The sequence below is a fragment of the Lates calcarifer genome, linkage group LG17, assembly GCF_001640805.2.
Source record: "Lates calcarifer isolate ASB-BC8 linkage group LG17, TLL_Latcal_v3, whole genome shotgun sequence".
Taxonomy (NCBI): Eukaryota; Metazoa; Chordata; class Actinopteri; family Centropomidae; genus Lates; species Lates calcarifer.
The window spans coordinates 8,307,052-8,325,689 of NC_066849.1; the positions used below are offsets into that span (position 1 = coordinate 8,307,052).

General features: G+C 43.2%; 1 protein-coding gene across 1 annotated transcript in view; it reads right to left on the bottom strand.

The window, feature by feature from the left end:
• ncanb (neurocan b) overlaps positions 1 to 18,130 on the bottom strand; it is a 137,987-nt gene extending 119,857 nt beyond the window's left edge. The window contains 1 exon segment of the mRNA XM_051077077.1: positions 17,653 to 18,130. The gene's annotated coding sequence lies outside the window, so the exon portion shown is untranslated.
• Positions 18,131 to 18,638: the final 508 nt, after the last annotated feature.

The following is an 18,638-nucleotide window of genomic DNA, read 5'->3' on the forward strand; positions in this document are numbered from 1 at the left end:
TACTCAGCACTGAAACAAGAGGAAACACAGGCTTTGTGAAGCATCAGAGAAGGAATGTTTGAAGATGAGGAGAGCAGGTGAAGGAGCTGAAGAAGCTTTATGGAAGAAAGGAGGGGAGAAGAAGATGAAAAAAACAGAAGAAGACAGGGCTAGACTACAGAAGGAGTAGAAGAAAAGATTTAAAAAGTTGGATATGATTTAGGAGGAGAGGCAGCGTGTGAAGTTAAAACCATCTTTCTCGTCTTTATCGGGCTAACCTGATGGGACAGGGATGCAGGGCAGTTTCCTTGGACCATCTGTTACATGAAAACCCACTTGTACACAACAGGTTCAGATGAAGAGCCCAGGAGCAGCCAATTTCTCTGGATGACGCCCTACTTATTGGGTTGTTTAAACTTGCCTTGTCCTTTCCCTCCCTCCTTTATCTGCTTTTCTTCATCTAAATGTCCTCTGAAGCAGTATCCTCAAATGTTCTTTATTTAGTTTTTTATTACTGTTTATATTCATTCCTACCTCCTGATGCAATGTTTTCTCTGGTTGCCCATAACTCAGCATCCTCTCTCAACAAGTCCTCATGCTTAAACAACAAAATAGGTTGTATGTCATTGTCCTCTAAAATACGAGCATTTTATGATCTGGTGCTCCTGTCAGCAGGATGAAATACCATTTTACTGTCTTCCATAATGATATATATGACCATTACAAAACCATTCATTGGAGCACTCTCTGATTTGCTATGGTCTATGGTTAAGTTTAAGTAAAGTGACCGAACTATACCTGCTTGGGTAAGTTTAGGTCATGGTTAAAACGAATGAAACTAATTAAATGCAAAATTAGCACACTAACAATTTGTGTCATAATTTGCTTGTTAGCAATAGAACAAAGTAGAGGTGAGTCACATGGCAATTTCATTAGCTTGTTTAGTCATAAACCAAAGCAGTGGATAAATGCAAAAATTGATCTGATGATAAGTAATATTCTCATTCATCCAGGTCATAGTTATCTCAAGGAAAGTTTTAATCGAAAGCAACTGGACTTAATTGTAGTCTAGAAGACGTTTCACCTCTCATCCAAGAGGCTTCATCAGTTCGTGTTCGCAGCTGACCAGGCTGGGACTGGTCCAACTGTTGAAATGTCTTCTAGACTACAACTAAGTCCAGTTGCTTTCGATTAAAACTTTCCTTGAGATTGATCTGATGATGTTGCTGGATGAAACATTAAGGGAACATGAATGCCTGAATCATCAATGAATTACATGGAAATCCACCCAACAGTTGTTTAGACATTTCATTCAAAACCACGTGTGAACATCATCTTGGCACCAGAGGAAGGGGAATACCAAAGCTTTTAGGATTCATCATCAGGGGACCTTAAATATCCACACCAATTTCTGTGACAATCACTTGAGCATATAGAGATATTTAATTGGATAAATTAACATTTTGACTTGTTGGAGGTGCTAGATGACTAAAATCAGGAGTCAGTAAATTCACCCTCTGGGCACCATGAATATCTCTATGAAATTTAATGCCAACCCATCCAGTAATTATATTAGATATTTCAGTCTGGACCAAAGTGGAGGACGAAATGACTGACCAACATTGTTACCAAGAGAGCTATGATTCTAGCGTGGCTAAAGATTGTGGTCCTAGTTAAAAGAAACAAAGGTTGACTGTTGGTAAGAGACAGGATATAAACTTTCCAGTAAGACAAACACTTTTTACATCTAACAATACACCACAACCTCTTCAAGGTGTTTTACTGCACTTTAACAACATTGTGCCTATGAGACAGGACAGTCATTAATCACATGACCACAAGTGATCTTGTGATTATCTGGTGAGCACTGTCATCTCATAGCAAGAAGGTCCCACGTTCGAGCCTTTTCTGTGTGGAGTTTGCATGTTCTCCCCTGTGCCTGTGTGGGTTCTCTCTGGGTACTCCGGCTTCCTCCCACAGTCCAAAGACATGCAGGTGAATTGGTGACTCTAAAATTGCCCGTAGGTGTGAATGTGAGTGTGACTGGTTGTTTGTCTGTACGTGTTGGCCCTGCGATGGACTGGCGATCCGTATAAGGTGTACCCCGCCTCTCCCCCAATGACAGCTGGGATAGGTTCCAGCCCACCCACCCCCCCGCAATCCTTAATGGAATAAGTGGTGTAGATAATGGATGGATAGCCTTTCCTCATTACACATAATATAGGTAAAATTATATTTGACATCATCTTTTTTTCTTGCAAGTATTACACGTACTGAAAACAGGATCTCTCAAGGATATCACAAAGACTTTTCCTTCAATGTTTGCTATGCAGCACTTCAAAATTTGACCTGCTCAAAAAATTCTTCATAAGACCTGTGTCAATACGAGTGGAACTCAAGGAATGGTAATTTCATCAGCAGCCCTGCTGTGAACGTTAGTTAGATTACTTTCAAGTATGAAGTACTTTTTATCTGTCTGGTTCATATGTGAATCTACTAGTTACTACAAGCTACTAGCTCTACTTTATTCATCCACGTTTTTCTCTCTCTCCTCTTTCCCTTTCTTTTCTCTCTCACTCTCCATCCAATTTCCTGCTGTTCCTCCCTCTCTGTGGGAGCACTCATGAGTGTCTTGGCAGAAGTAGACCCAGTGAAGGTCTCACTCCAGGGGCCTGTCAGAATTTCCCTCAAAGGCCAAACACACACACACACACACTCACACACACACACAATCCCATACCTCAATACTACAGTCAGAATGATTGGTGTTATGAACTAATATGGCTTTCTTTCAGTAACACTACTTATTTCGTGAGCATAATTAAATTTGATTCATTGTTGGTTTTATGTACTGCTTAAGATGACAGTCGATACTTTCCTTCCTCCCCTCCCTCCCTTCTCTCTCTCTCCCTCTGCCCCCTTTCCCTCTCTTTCTCTTTGTGACTCTTTCTGAGACCCTGCAGGTGTCAGCTCTCGGTTCCAACTCAACACTTAATGACTAAATTGGAGCAATTAATTACCCTGATCGGTGATGTTAACCTCCACCTCTTCCACCTGGACTCTTGGCGGTGCAAATAAACCAGCTGATTCATACTGTAGCCTTGTACCCTGCTTGCTATTTGTCCTCAATACTGCAGTGGTCCTCAAAGCACTGCTTACAAAGTCTTAATGAGAAATCACCCTGAATCACAAGAGTCTATAGTGTATACAAAGAGAGAGTGTTCAGATGTGAGTCTGGCATTGAGATAGAGATAGAACAATGAAATATGATTGCAGAAAAAAATGGATCAACCTTGAATTTTATAGGCTACAATAACCTCTCTCCTCTCCTCTCCTATTCTCTCCCCTGACCTCTCTCCTGGCTCATTTCCCTTCATGTCTCATGCACCTGCAGCACTTTGTCAGGCTGCTTTGGCTAATTACACATCTCATCCTAACCACACGCAGCCACAGGCTCTCAGCTGTCCTCATGCATTACCACTGTAGAGGGACTTTACAGTCATGATCTGTGATTTTGACAGAGGAATCATGTATTGAGTAATAGCTCCCAATACAACAACTGAGGCAAATGGTTGGTAATTACCTCCAGTGGAAAAAAAACAAATAAGCTTTTCATATTTCACAACCAATGATGGGTTAAATATTGGGGTAATAATTGTGAATGCATGTTTATCTGTATGGCCTGCTCTCTCTCTCTCTCTCTCCTTCATTCTCCCTGAGCTCATATCTGGTAACCTGCCGCCGCCCATCAAGCCCTGATGGATGCTGTCCTGTCAGTGCTGCCAACTGTTCAAGCAATAGCTGCTTCTCATCCTTCCATTCCCCACCTTTCCCCAGGTGCAATGCTGCGAGCCCACAGACGCATTTGATTTTAATGGCTGCTTCACACATGTTCAATTAATTCCTAAAAAAAGAGTCTGTGAAGATTTTTACTTAAATTAAATCACAAGACACAACTGATGACAGCAAATTTCTGCTTTTGTACATGAATTCTACAATTTCCTATGAATGTTGTCTTTCCTGTTTTTCCTTGTCTTTTTTTCTCTCTCACTCTGACTGTACCGACTCACTGTTTGGACAATGGTGGTGGGGAAATTGGCTGGAAGTAAAGAGGAACTTAAAGACCGAGGTAAAGCCCAAAGGAGTGGAGAATGCATTGAATGGGAGGGAAAAAAAAACAGGGCATATTCTCCAGTCTGTGGTGTGGATAATGTGACCCTGATATCAATTCAAGCTCAGCACCCTCTGCAGGCTCTTCACACACAATAACTTGAGGAGAAAGTGTCAGGATCAGCTCTCAACATATCATAACAGTGTAACAGTTGGCAGGGAGACAGACAGAGCTTTTTGGCAAAACGTCACAGCATTAAAACTTTGAGATACAGAAGAAGAAGTAAAGTGAAGAAAGTGCTATGTCAACAGGACTGCATAACGCATTAAAGGAATAATTTTGGGATATCTGCAGAGGGACAGAGATGAGAAAATGGATACCACTCTCATGTCTGTCCATTAAATACTATAAATTCTCAAGCAGTTACTTCAGTGGCAGAGAGCAGGCCTTTATATCAGAGACAGGAGTTTATTCCTATTTTTCATGCTGACAAGTTAACATCAACTAAAACTCCTCCATGTTTACCTATTGTCCTGGTGAAGTAACGATTAAGTACATTTCCATCGCGCTAATCCTGTCAGTACAAAACTTATCTTAGCATAAACACTGCTAGCCAGCCTCTCTCCACAGCTAAAACAGTTCACAAACCAGTATTTCCAAAGCTCACTAATTATGTTTACCTTCAGAGACTGCAATGCTAGCTTTTTCCTGTTTCCAGTCTTTATGCTAAGCTAACCACCTTCTGGCTTTAGCTTCATATTTAGCCAACAGAAAGCATTATTGACCTCCTTATCTTTTGTTAACTCTTAAGAAGAAAACTGATTTCCCAAAAGGCTGAACTATTCCTTTAAGCACATATTAGAAAGCATTTAAAGTGCTGCCCTGGATTCTTTTGGGTGTTACTTCACATGACCTCTCCCTACCTCCCAACTTGCCAGACAACATCTTTTACCTGTCAAATTGTATTTTTAAAATATTAAAAAGGTAGTTCAGATACGAACTGGACACTTTCTACCTCAAAAAATTTTTGCTTTTTATCCATTCTGACAACTACAAGACCACAGAAGAATACCTGTTATCGCCGGACAAGGGTGTAAGGAGCAGTAACTATGTGCTGTTGTGTGGGGAGAAGAAAACACGACTTCTCTGAGGCATAGATGGTGGAAAAAAGGGTGGAAAAGATGGTGTAAAGTGCTGTGGCGCAGTGTCTCCACAGAAGATAACACAGATGATTGTCTTGACACACGAGATATGGCATCAGTGTATTTGAGGTTTGTGAAAAGGGAGGAGAGACAGATGAGGCTGAGGGGTACTGATATTGTCCTGGCTCAATTACAACATTCTTTTTGTTTTTTAAATTTGTAAGAAATAAAAGCTTTTGTGTGTAATATCTTGTTAATATTATGATACAGAAAGAAATTATTCCTTCGGGATGAGAGAGTCAAACAAAGAAACAAGAAGCAATGATTCAAAAGCTGAGAAGCACACAGTTTCCATGTTAATGCTCAAGCTCCTTACATGCTCATTATTTACATAGGAATTGTTTAATTAATGGCAACCAACATAAAAGCCCAGACTGTTCCGACATAATGACCCACAGTGGAACCAAGGATAGATCCAGACCGAGAGAGATTTAAATGTTACCTGAGGATAAAAAAATAGAACTCCAGTGAGGCCACAGAATGAGAAAGCCACAAAGGGCAGTGAAGCATGAGCAGTTCTAAAGACTAACAGGTCCTTGTTATTTTCTACACTACAAGCTAATCAAAGCAAAGAGTCTGACCATGAACTCCACGAATGAATCTGCAGGTTTGGTGCTCAAGTGGTGTGTCATTGTTTTTTTCTTAAACAGATACCTTCAGTTACACTGTTGTTCCAGCGCTGCGCCTCCTCTCTGAAGGAGGCGGCGTCGGCAAGGCTAATTTAATTCATCAAACAATGTTTACTGAGAGAGGAAAAACAAACACCTGGCGCTAATTCAAAACGCATTTCCACGCAGAGGCTATGCGGAGTGACGGGGGGGGGACCCGGGAGGGAGCTTTGTTCAGTAAATTATCAGCCAGAAGGTTTAATTGAAAGAAACGGAAGAGGGAGGTGAATGTGGAGCGGTGGATAAACGCATGAGTGGAGGGCTGACGTTGAACGGAGAAGTAAAAGAATATAAAACATCTGTTTGTGGTAGGGAGACCTGCTGACTGAGGATGTTGGCACAACAAAAATATCTCTGGCATTCCTTTAAAAAAAAAAGATGTGGATTCTTTATGGGCAGATACAGGCTTTATCCAGGTTGACCTATTAGCAGAATAGATTGTTCGCAACCCCAAATGTTTTTGTTGTTTTACGTTTCTTTTTCTTTCAAAAGTCTGTGTGGTCAGAGTCTGGCAAGAAACCTTTGCTGAATGCCATTCCCTGTCAGATCTCTACTGTGTAAAGGCAAAAAATGGCAGACAAATACTAAAGCAAGAAAGAAATTACAGATTCTTAAAGTCTGTCAGTATTGTGGACTTATGCAGTTGGCATTTGTCTCAACCCCATCAGTTAATTACAACAAGAAAATCCTAAATCCATGGATTACACTGTATATCTGTAAAGACTAATTACATCGAATCCATTGCAGAGCCTTGAAACTTTCCATTGTGATTCCACTTTGATATCCCACTTTTTTTTTTTTAAACGTCCTTACAATAAACACACTATGTATTCCACCTGATCATTACTGTTTGTCAGACTGTGTCACAGCTCTGAAGCCTAAATTTCTACATACTTGTCTGCAGCCATGCTAATCGCTCTGTGATTCAATACTTGGGCACAGGAGCGCTCAGCTAAATGCTAATATCAGCATGGCAACATGCTAATAGTGACTACGCTAACCGATGTGTAGCAGAGACATTGCCTACCATGTTGACTTTCAAAGGATCATCAGTAATTTGTCCTGAGTTTGTGGCAGTAACCATCCAATAGCTGTCACATTTCACTCAAAACCAAAAATTTCAAACTGATGGTGAAAAAGAAAAGTCTGGGGGTTGATAAAATGAGTCGGATTCATCCTCTGGAAACCACAAATGTGCAAAAGTGGCGATCCATCCAATAGCTGTTTGGACCAAACTGATGGACCAACTGACAGACAGACAGACTGACCTAGCCATCCAAAAACACACGCTGCCAGTCTGGCTAAAAACTGGAATATTTTGAAGGTTCTGATCATCATTTTCCCATAGGTTGTTAGAGAGTTTTCCAACTTTCTGGGAAGCCCATGTTTTATTCATGTCAGTTCAGAATTAAATTCTGTTTCACACACTTGTAACTTATCACAGTGAACATTTGGTTGATTTATTAATGGTGGCAGAGACTCTTGAAAACTCTACTTAGTAATTAGTCCAAGTAAGCTGACGCATCCAAAACTTGAGAACTGGCAGAAGTACTGAAATCAGGAAATCAAGCCTAGAAGAAAAGCTATGAAAAGATATTGTAAGGGCAATGGTGTAACTTTGGTTTGTTCTGAATTGAAAACGTTTGTAGAGATTTGTGAAATAGCTGATACAACTCTTGAATGTTGGACTGTTAACATGTTGACATATTGCAAAAACAAGATAATTGGACTAAGCAATCGTCATCTGTACAGCAGTGCAACAGGTTGCTGTGGTGAGAGGGAGGGAGGAAATCCATCTACATACTTATAGCCAGCTTTGGGAAATGGTTGGCAGTAACCTAAAGCATACATGATTTGTGGTTAATGGGCTAGCACATTCAGAATCACTGGTCCTTTAAAGAGCTGAGTGGTGAGCTGCATCAACAGAGCTCACTTTCCCCAGCGAAGCCACCTTCGCTGACCTTCTGAAAGGTACCGTTCTGCCAAAGAAAAGCAAACACCTCATTTATCTGGCGGCCGATGCAAAGAGCAGATGCCACAGGAGGCCTGGGTAGCTGGCAGCCAGAACTGCGGCTGTGACAAGATGAGCAGCCTGAGCTCCTGGCTTTAGGAAAAGGCAATAGCTGCTTGGACATACACCACTGCTGGATGGCACGCAGGTGGGCAGTTTAAACAAAGCTCAGCCCGGACATAAAACCAGCCAGGTCAGAGGACACATAACACTGAGTGATCTGGAGCAAGGTGCATCTAAAAAAAAAAAAAAAAAAAAAAAAATTACACCATTTACTACAGCCATTTATAAATGGCACTTACAGTCAAATCGCAATCTTGAGAATTAATTTACAATGCTAATTTCAGGCTGCATTTTTAAAAGTGCCATTAATCCTGAGCAGCCTCTTCTTCAGCAGCAGCAGCAGCAGCAGTGTGGTCGAGGGAGAAACAGCAGCCAATTAAAGCTGTTTGTAGTAATACATAAGAAATGACAAACGCTGTGATTGCTGCAGTGTGTGCTGATGGGCTGCTGAAGACGCTGAAGACGCTGTCCTGTCTGAGATCCTGATTAAGGATAAACAGAGCAATCAGGAAGCATGATTGCGGAATTGGCCTCTTAAACATGTCAAAGTTCAATTGTGACCTTGATGCGCTGCATTCAGAGAGACGCAAAGGAAGAGGACGAAGGAGACAGAGGAAGGAAGAAAGATTGTGTAGTTTCCTCATGTTTAAATTTAATGTTGTTTGTGACACTACAACAACACACAACTATTCACTACTTGCACACAAACTCGGTGAGAATCTCCAGCACTGATCCACTGTGAATCTCCACTGGCCTCTTTAAATCCACTCTAAATTGCTCTCCTGCTACCTCAGCACTGAGTGAATGAGTGTGTGTACATTCTGTGTCTATAGGTTGTGAGGCAGTGAAGGTGGTCCAAAGAAATGTTTTCCTAATAAATCACAAGGGAGCTTTTAAAATCAGTGTGTGCTGCATCGGGGAGTATTTCTTTCTCCATTCCCTCTGAGAACACCTGAAGCACACACAGCTTGACTGCTAATGGCTCGGCGGTAAATCACATCACGCACTGTAGAGCTGACTTGGTGTTTAGGCCATTCTCGGGTGCTCATCTTGTGCTGCCACAGCCAAGACAAACACAAAATACACACATACAGTCAAGTGTGTGCACACACACACACATACAAATTCAGACTTCCCTCCGAGGTGAGTGCTAAAACATCCACTCCACAGCTTCAGACAGCTTTGACCCTTTTGGAAAAGCTCTGGGAGGCAGCTAATGGCTGCTCGAACATGCTTCCTCTACTGTTGAGCCTAGTGGTTTGACACGAGGAGGACAGGAGGGAAGTAGAGATGAGATAACCTCAGCTTTGGTGTGTCTCACTCTGATCCCCTCTCTGTCAAAACAATGAAGGTCACGCTAGGATGAGGCCCAATTAGGGCCTGGCCTCAAACACCCGAGGTGCCTGCTGCCCTGACTGCTTAGAAAATCGTTGTATTTGTCTGTGGTTGGACTTGGAGAGGGTTTTTTTTTTTTTTTTTCCTTGTGTGTTTGGAGCATGTGGGTGGTTATGCATTATGGGAACACACATCCCAGTGTACATTAAAGCAAAGAAAGGACATCAGCAGAGAGAGGCATTTTACTACAATTACGCCTTCGACAAACTAGCTGCTCTGTTTTCTCCGCTGCTCTCCACTAAGCCGATGGGACGCTAATGTAACGGCTGGACTGAGCAAGTAAACACAGATAAGAAGAGTCAGAGTGAAACAATGATTATTTATTAATGAATGTACACACACACACACACACACAGACACACACTCATTTATCAACACACAGTCCTCAGTGCAGCCGGAGTAACCCCTACACAGAGACAGACAGTGGTCAGTGATCAACAGCTTAGCAAACAGTCCAGTGCAGAGAAAGATCCATCACAGACAACAGCCCTCCCAGTCAATCTGAGCTCAGAGCCAGACGCTTGGGGATAGCAGTGTTCTTCGACGAACCTATCACACACACACACACACACACATCACAGGCATTCACAGTCACTAGAGGTGCCCCAGCAGCAGTTCAGAGAGCAGTTGCCAAATTTATCAAAGAGGTCCGGGAGCAAACTGGAGGGCTCCAGCACTCCTGCACAAAGGGTAATTATCAGGACAGACAGAGAGACAGACAGACAACCTCTTTAATTACAGCTGAGGGGGAAAAACCCAGAGAAAGTGGACAGAGAAAGGACACAGGGGGGTGTATTTCATCATGGTTTATCGTTATGAGGTCGAGGGAGAAGACAGGGATGGAGGAAGCCTCCCTGTCAGGATGAAAGCAGCAGATATGTGTATGACAGATTTACACGCACAAAAACAAAGAAAGGTGCACCCACACACACTCACACAGTCACACACACATACAAAACAGGCAGCTGATTAATATCATCCCTGCCTGACTAATGACTGACTGGCTGCAGGAACGTCTCCTCATTTTCTGCATTTTCCATGCTATATTTTCTCTTCTATTAATTTTGCAGTGTGACAGTTAATTACAAAAACAGAACTGGTAACCACACTAACAGTTCATTTTGAATTTGCCAGAGCCGAACTGAAAAGCTACTCTAACCACTGCAGGAGAATCTGCCTGCAGAGCTTCTGCACAAAGCCACAAAATGATAATTGTTTAACAGCCTTGTACATTAAAATGTGCGACCACAAAAAGTGACCTCTGTATTCAGGTGGACTATTGGCTGACCAGGAGACTGACTTGGTTCTCTTCTGATTTGGGAGGCAAACAATTGTACTTTGATTTCCTTGTTTTCTCTGTTTTGGTGCAACACAATAAAAGCAATTTGAATGGAAATTGCACTTGAAAAATGCAGTTTTCCTGTGAACAATGCAAGAACCGCTGGCAAAATAAAAGCCCTCTTTCCACAAAAAGTGTTGGCCCCTTAACAAACTGCCACATTAAGCACAGTCCTTGGGCAAAAGTTTCAAGTCCCTATCTTCTCACATACACACCTGCACATCTGCACCACCCCCAGCCCCCATTTCTACCATCAACTCCAATGCCTCAGAGCTCTGAAGGCAGCACGCTTCACAGCTCCATGTAAAAAGCACTTTGGAGCAGCATTGGCACTCTTATTACCAACTGCTAGAACGACTAACGACAGTACTGGCAGGACATCTGACCCACTATCAGCCTCACAAGTTCCATATTAAAATCAATTTGATGGTGTCGGTGGCAGTTTCAGCACTCTAAGGTGGTGAGGAGATGAGATGAGGAGATGAAGTAAAATATTGGCAAGGAATCAAAGTCTGGTTGGGTCGAGCTAAAATACTGTAATTTAGATAGATAGATAGATAGATAGATAGATAGATAGATAGATAGATAGATAGATAGATAGATAGATAGATGAAGGTAACTCTAACTTTGGCCTTTTCACCCTCTTTCTAAGCTTCCCATCTAATTATGTTCAGCTCAGCACATTTCTGGATCCTACTGACCCATCTACTCACACACACACACACACACACACACACACACATAGCACACACACACACACACACACACACACACACACACGCACACAGCACACAAAGGTGCTCTCACACAGCCAAGGCCAAACCTCTGAAGCACAAGATTTGCTGATATCTGTCAGGTGGCTAAACCGACACGGACTGTAAATCCAAGTGTCACCTAAAGGCTGAGTTTGGACACAATTGACTAAATCCACCTGGTGGAGGCTGCAGGTCGGCCAGCTGCCACCGCCCACTCTGGCTGATTCTCTGTCTATCTGTGTCTGTATATCCGTCTGTCTCTGATCTGTCTGAATCTCTACTGACAACTTTTTTAACACCCATGAGCGTATATGATCCTATTCTTATTCACACTAGTGTAAAGGCTCTATCAATGGCAAGGTCAGTCATTCAATCCACCATTGTAGTCGAGACTGACAAATCTAAACAGATATCAGATGGATTAGTGTGAAATTTTGTACAGACTTTCATAGTGGCCAGAGGAAGATGCCTGCTGACTTTGCTGATCCCCTGAATTCTCCTCTAGCGCCATCACGAGGCAGACATTTATGGTTTTATGTAAAATGTCTTGACAACTGTTTGATGGATTGTCATGAAATCTGATACATGCATTCATCTTCCCCTAAGGATAAATAATAACCACTTTAGCGACCCACTAACTTAGTGACTTTTCATCTAGTGCCACCATCAGGTCAAAATTGTATATTAATATATTTTAGTTGGTATTGTAGTTACCAGTATTTTAATTTGTGACCAAATACCAATAAAACTAATGACTTTTCCATCACCCTGTGCTGTACTTTGTCTTTAGTGCTAAGCAGCCAATGTTAGCATGCTAACAAGCTAAACAAAAATGGTGAACATGCGCATCTTAGCGTTGTCATTGTCTTAGCATACTGGACTACCACAAAGCAGAGCGTAACTTTAGACTCTCATCCTATATTAATTTGTCCATCTCCACAGTCATTACTTTCACTGAAATTCCTTGTGTGAGCCTAGTCAATATGACCGGATTTCTTTGGTTTTGTTGGCAAAATAGATTTATTTACTGAGTTTACTAAGTTGACACTCCTTTCATGCATATTTATCCATGTCAGTGAGTGTCAGCCAGTTGTCTATCTTAATGTACGCGTTCATCTCTGTCTGTAGGTATTTGTCTGTGTCTGGCTCTGCATAAAACAGCATGATCAAAAAAATTGAAATTGAGTGATGTGAAAACATTAAAAAGCTGTATTACCACAACAATAAAAAAACCCTTAAGAAAAAAATGATTCATAGCTCTGTGCCTACAGGGAGACAGACGGGAGGATTAGAGAAACCTGTTTTTTCTGGTTGGTATATGGAATAAAAAGCAGAACGGACTTTTTTTTTTTTTTTGCATAACGACAAAATACACCAACAACAAACCTTTTGAAGCTACAATATTTTACAGAAATTATGCACTAAGGCATTCTAGGCATAATGCTCTTTCAGAATTCAGCATTTGTTTGAATAACACAAAGGAGGGGGAAAGTCACTTGTGTGGCTAAAAATTATTAACCAATATCAAAAGCAGCAAAAGTCAAATAGTGCACTCACACACATGCAAACCCTACACACGAACAAAGCCATCACATAAAATAGGAAGTCAGCATGCATGGATCAGCCCGACCTGGGTGCAAGGGATCTGAATAAAATTAATTATACTACTTTCCTATTCTCTCCCATAAATCCCTGTGATTGGTTTCGGCAACCCCAGAGCTAGATCTCTGATTAGCGAGGAGAGCTTTATAAGCATCACACTGGTGCCTTGGCTTCATAAATAGCCCTGCTGTGTGGAACTCAGGCAGGGTGAGGTGGAAGAAGACAGACAGAAATCACTCTCCGTAACAATGGCTTATGTCTCGCTTCTTCTACCCACTTATGTCCCGCTTTTCTCTAGCTTTATTTACGACCTTCCTGTGTGGAAATACGCTATCAGATCCACGGGATTCCTTTGTACCTCTACAAATTGAAATCGAACACTTGCTCCTACCCGACAAAATGCACCTCTCCTGTGGGAATCGCGGCACACGAGAGTGGAAAACATTGGCCATCTGTGGGCCTCTCAAGCTCTCGCTGTTTACCAGCTCATCAGAGTCTGACAGATACAGCCTGTATGACAATGATGCCAACATTACATACTTGATATCCTTCAGTGATGTATCTTTCAGTCATCCACTGTGTGTGTGTGTGTGTGTGTGTGTGTGTGTGTGTGTGTGTGAGGATGTGCCCCCCTGTCGAGTTTTTCTTAACTGGGAAAAGACAAACTATGAGGTAGACAAAATAGGCAATGCTTCAGGAGCTGTCCAGTGCTGAAACCACATAAAGAGCCCATGGGGAGCTTTTCTTTTCCTGAGGATTAACTCACGCAGGAAAAATACTGGCATAATGGTAAAACAAACAGCTATCTAGTATTTGCTTCTCCTCCAGGGTGTTTTAGGAAGTGACTGATAGAGACCAAATCCAATTCGCATCTACTGACGTGCCACCTGGTTTTAACAATAGAGGTATTGCGCCCGACCGGTGAGACAAAGGAAAGGCCAGGAGAGGAAAGGTAGCTGTAAGGAAATCCACCCTCCATACCCCCCTCCTACAATCACTGGAAGATACTTGACTATGCCCCTGTCATTAATTCAGCAGACAAAAACTGTTACCAGATGTCATTATTTATTTATGGTATTTAATAGGGAAAATGCTTCCTTTGAATAATACATTTGGTGGGAGAGGGGTGCAGAGCTGGGTTTGGGGAGGAGGGGGACAGGAGGGGGGTCCTTGATGAATATTCATGACCTGCGTCTGGAGGGATTGTGGTAAACTACCTTTTTTTTTTTTTTTTTTTCCCTGGCTCTGTGCCTCATGGGCTTTGTCTGCTCCGCCACTGGCCACCATGGCCCAGCTGTGCTGCTCATTTGCTTGGCTCTAGGTGCAGTGGCGAGCTCAATATGGCTAATGCCAGACTATTATATTATTAGCCATTGCAAAGCTAACAGCAGCCCACTCAGGCCCTTACTCCATCTGCTCCACGGTGTCAGGTTGGAGGGGCTGAAAGGACGCCGAGCTGTCAATCAAGCAGATTGACGTCCTCTTGCGAGCGGAGGTACGGCCTTCATTAAGCTGACTGAATGACCCCGTGGACTGGGGGAATGGAGGTGCCAAGTGGATCACAGCCTAAAATATGATTTATGGTCATATGTGCAAGCATAGGTGCTCACAGGGTCTGCTGCCACACATGAACCTGAAACTGAACTGATAATGGGAAACACACACACACACACACACACACCACACACACACACACACACACACTCACAATCATTTACACAAACAGAACTGAATATGTGTATAGGCTGCTGTGAGTGTTTCCACTGCTTAATTGGATCAGGGTTATCTAAGTCTGCAAATTAGTCTCTCTCTGCAGGAATCCTCCAACATCCCTCCTACCCCTTCTTCCACCCCTGCCAAAACAGCTACATCCATTTGTAACATATACTGTGACTCTACAGTTTTGAACTTTCAGCAAAAACATAAAAACACTCTAATAAATATCTCTTTTTCCACTGTAAAATTACCGGTTATTAGCCCCAGCAGGATAACAACTGACTTATAGCACCACCTCCATAGGATTTGTAGCTGGAGGCCATCACCAGTCAAACAGCCTAACTCAAGCCCAGAGATCCTCTGTGCTGACATTGTGCAGTTGCTTGGCTGATCTCCCCTGTTTCATCATTCGTGCCAGGGGCGGCTTTGTTTGTTTTAAGCATAGAGGAAAGGTTCATTGTAGGAATATTAATGTCTTACATTTGCAAAATCTCTGTAAAAATTCAGTCTCCCATTCACTTGCTTGGACACTACTCAAGTACAAAATTGAATTCTTGCCCATTCTCGTCTTCCGCTACAAGTGTCTGCACTAAGCTGGGTGCAGCCAGGCAGAAAAGACACATTATTGAAATATGTGACAACACAGCCTCATGCAAAGAGCAGATAATGCTGTAAAATTCCCCTAGTCTGTTACTCCCCTCACTCTCCTGATTCCCTTTTCTTTCTTTCATTGCCTTCCGCACTCCGTACTGAGGTGTGATGACAACATTTCTGAGCTGCTTTTGGTCTTGACCACAGTTGGAATGGAGCCACTAAGAGGCAGTGAACCTCTCTCTCTAAAGGAATATTGTTCATCCACTGTAATGCCTCATCACACAGAAAATGTGAAAATGGGGGTAGTGAACTGGCAATGCCACAGAAAGGAACACTTCTCCGTTGAACAATGGCGTTAGCGGCAGAGCCTGTGATCCGGCGCAGGAGTGATAGAGTCCAAACGGAGCGAGACGACAAGAGAAAGGAAGAGACAGAAAGACAAACACAGACACCCTCTACAATATGCATGAAGGTGCAAGAGGCAGAAAGATGCAAAAGGCAGCAGATGGACTTAAAGAGCAGTTAAATGCGGAGCCAGATCCTATTAGTGCAGCTGGAGCTGATGATGACCACAGTTCACTGACACAATTCAGGAACTGGCAACACAGGTGACCAACAGACACACACAGGAGCACACATACATGTATCACACGCACAAAGGCCAACACATGGCTGCTCGACCAGCGAGAAGGGAACATTTTATCTACAGTCAGTCAGAGAATGCAAATGAAGCCGGGTGTTTTCTGATCTCTGTGGGTGTCGCTCCGCATCAACTGGGAGACAGTAGCTCCTCATCCATGAGCTGGTGCTGTCTGCAGGTTACTGGCTTGGCCTTTGTACATTAGGGATCACTCTGCCAGTGCTGAGGCCAAATGCAGGACCGCACGTGTGTGACGAAGGGTGGTTGGGAAGGATAGAATACCAAAGAAAAGAAGTGCGGGATCAATTCTGCCAAGGACTGTTTGTAGACAGTGTGGGTAAACTGTATGAGTGACTGCTGTGTGTTGCGCCCATGCAAGTGCAAACACAGGAGACATGCAGTGAGAGCAAGAGAGCCAGAATAAGAGACTAATAGAGAGCAAGAGCAAGAGAGGGGGAGAGACTAGTAACCATTTCACAAACTGCTTGGTTGAATCTCTGCTTAATTTCCCAGGGGGTCATGAGCAACTCTGCTCCTACTCTCTATCTGATACACTGCCATGTACTCATAAAACGAAGACAAACAGAAAAAAGTCCAACTCTGTTTTTCTTTTCTTTCCTTTTCCACCCTCAACAACATCCCTCACTGAGAGATAGCAGCCATGTTGCAGTGCATGACTGTGGCAACCCAGCGTTGCTCGGACCTTCTCCACTTTGATCAGCCTATAGCCTAGAGGTTCTGCCGCGCAACAGCAAAGTTTCCTCTGCTGAAAATAATTGAGAGACCCATTTGGTGGAGTGTAAGTGCCATCCCGGATAATGTCTCGGGTTTCCCCCCGTCTTTGGTTCGCTGACAGTGCTGACGGCCCCAGGCTGCGCTGCCTATCGACTTTCACCCAATCCAATAGCTCCCTCTGTCCCTGTCTGCCTCACCTGAAGGCTTACGGGAGGGGAAGGAGAAAAGGGGCTTTCACTACAAGAGGTGGAATGATGGTCATACAGATTCAAATCCTACTGTCTGCTCACCATAGGTAGCTTCCAAAACAAATGAGGGAATTACTCTGTGCTACATGGATTACTTGTTTACAGATGCAGCATAATTGGACAATCATGACATCATGCAAACTGGCAGAAAAATGACAAAAGCACTACAGTATGGTAAGACAATAGCTAATTAGTAGAAGAAAACCACACTTATATTCCTAACTAAGGTGGTAAGATGCATTTAGTAATATTAAAGGACTAAAAAAATGAAAACAAAGCTCTTTAATAAAACTACAATAAATTCCCAACACAGTAAAACTGTTCATTTTACTGAAAATCAGCCTTTTACCAGAGCAGTCTAAAGGAATTTTTTATCAATGAATCATGCTCTTACAATGTAATCATAGCCACATATCTTTGTCATTGGACAATATTGACATCCTCATCTCCAATTTAGTACGGACAGTGAACAAAATCACCCTTTTTCCTATGTGGGAGTAAAAACAACAGTAAATCGACTTTATCTGCTGATTCTGTGGTGTAAAGCCAAAAACAAAACATAAAAAAAAAAAAAAAAATTCAACTCGCCTTCACCTTTCGGATGAAGTGAGGTCCAGTTCACAGGAATGTAGAGCGATGCTGCAGCCTTACAGGAGCGTCGGTCTGATAACGGTGCAGGTGGTAGCGCCACAGACGGAGGAACTGAACCATCCAACGACGCGTAAAAGACCCCGCGAGCGTCGGGGTTGAAAACGAAGCAGTTGTTGGATGTCGAGGGGTGGGCGGGGGCAGCGAGGGGACAGACCGAGAGGAATAGGAGGGTGGCTGTGTCGTTATCTTTTTTTTCTTTTTCTTTTTGGCTGCAGTGGGTCTCTGTCTCGAGCGGGGTCCGCGCGCGTCTTCCGGAGACGAGCCGAGAAGAAGAAGAAGGAGAAGGAGAGAGGAGCAGCAGCAGCAGCAGCCGCGATGAGTGGATGAGCGCGAGCCAGAGTGGTGCTCACCTCTCCAGCAGCTGAGCGCTACTGAACAAAAGAGTGCTCCGCAGACTCTCTATTCAAATAGCAGGAGGAGAGGGTTGGGGGGGGGGGTGTTGAGCGGGGCGAGGGGGAGGAGGAGTGGGAATTGGAGTTTAGGGTGGGGAGGGAGGGTGCTCCTATGGTCCTCCTGATGTTGACGTAAAGACCAGAAGTTCCTGCATCTAAGGCTATCTTACACCAAAACTTAATCTAGAACCGGGTATCGTGGCTATACATTTATGTATGTTTGGGTGGGGGTGGGTCGGTGGGTGACACATCTGATGTCCCCCAGATGTGTCATTGTTTGTTCAGTGTGATAAATGATCTAATGTGGGACACAACACCCACACAGCTATTAGTCCTGATCCCCTGATGTAATTTATGAGGCAGGCAGACAGGCAGGGAGGGAGGGGGTTTGGTTAGAAAGACGTGATTTGGCATCTCTGTCTTACTGTAGGCCCCTGTAATCCCGTTTTGCCTTTGTCTGGGTGCTGTAATTAATAACCTTAGGGATAGAATTACCTTGTTTGGCAGCCTTGCAGTGACCTCGACCTGAGATTTACT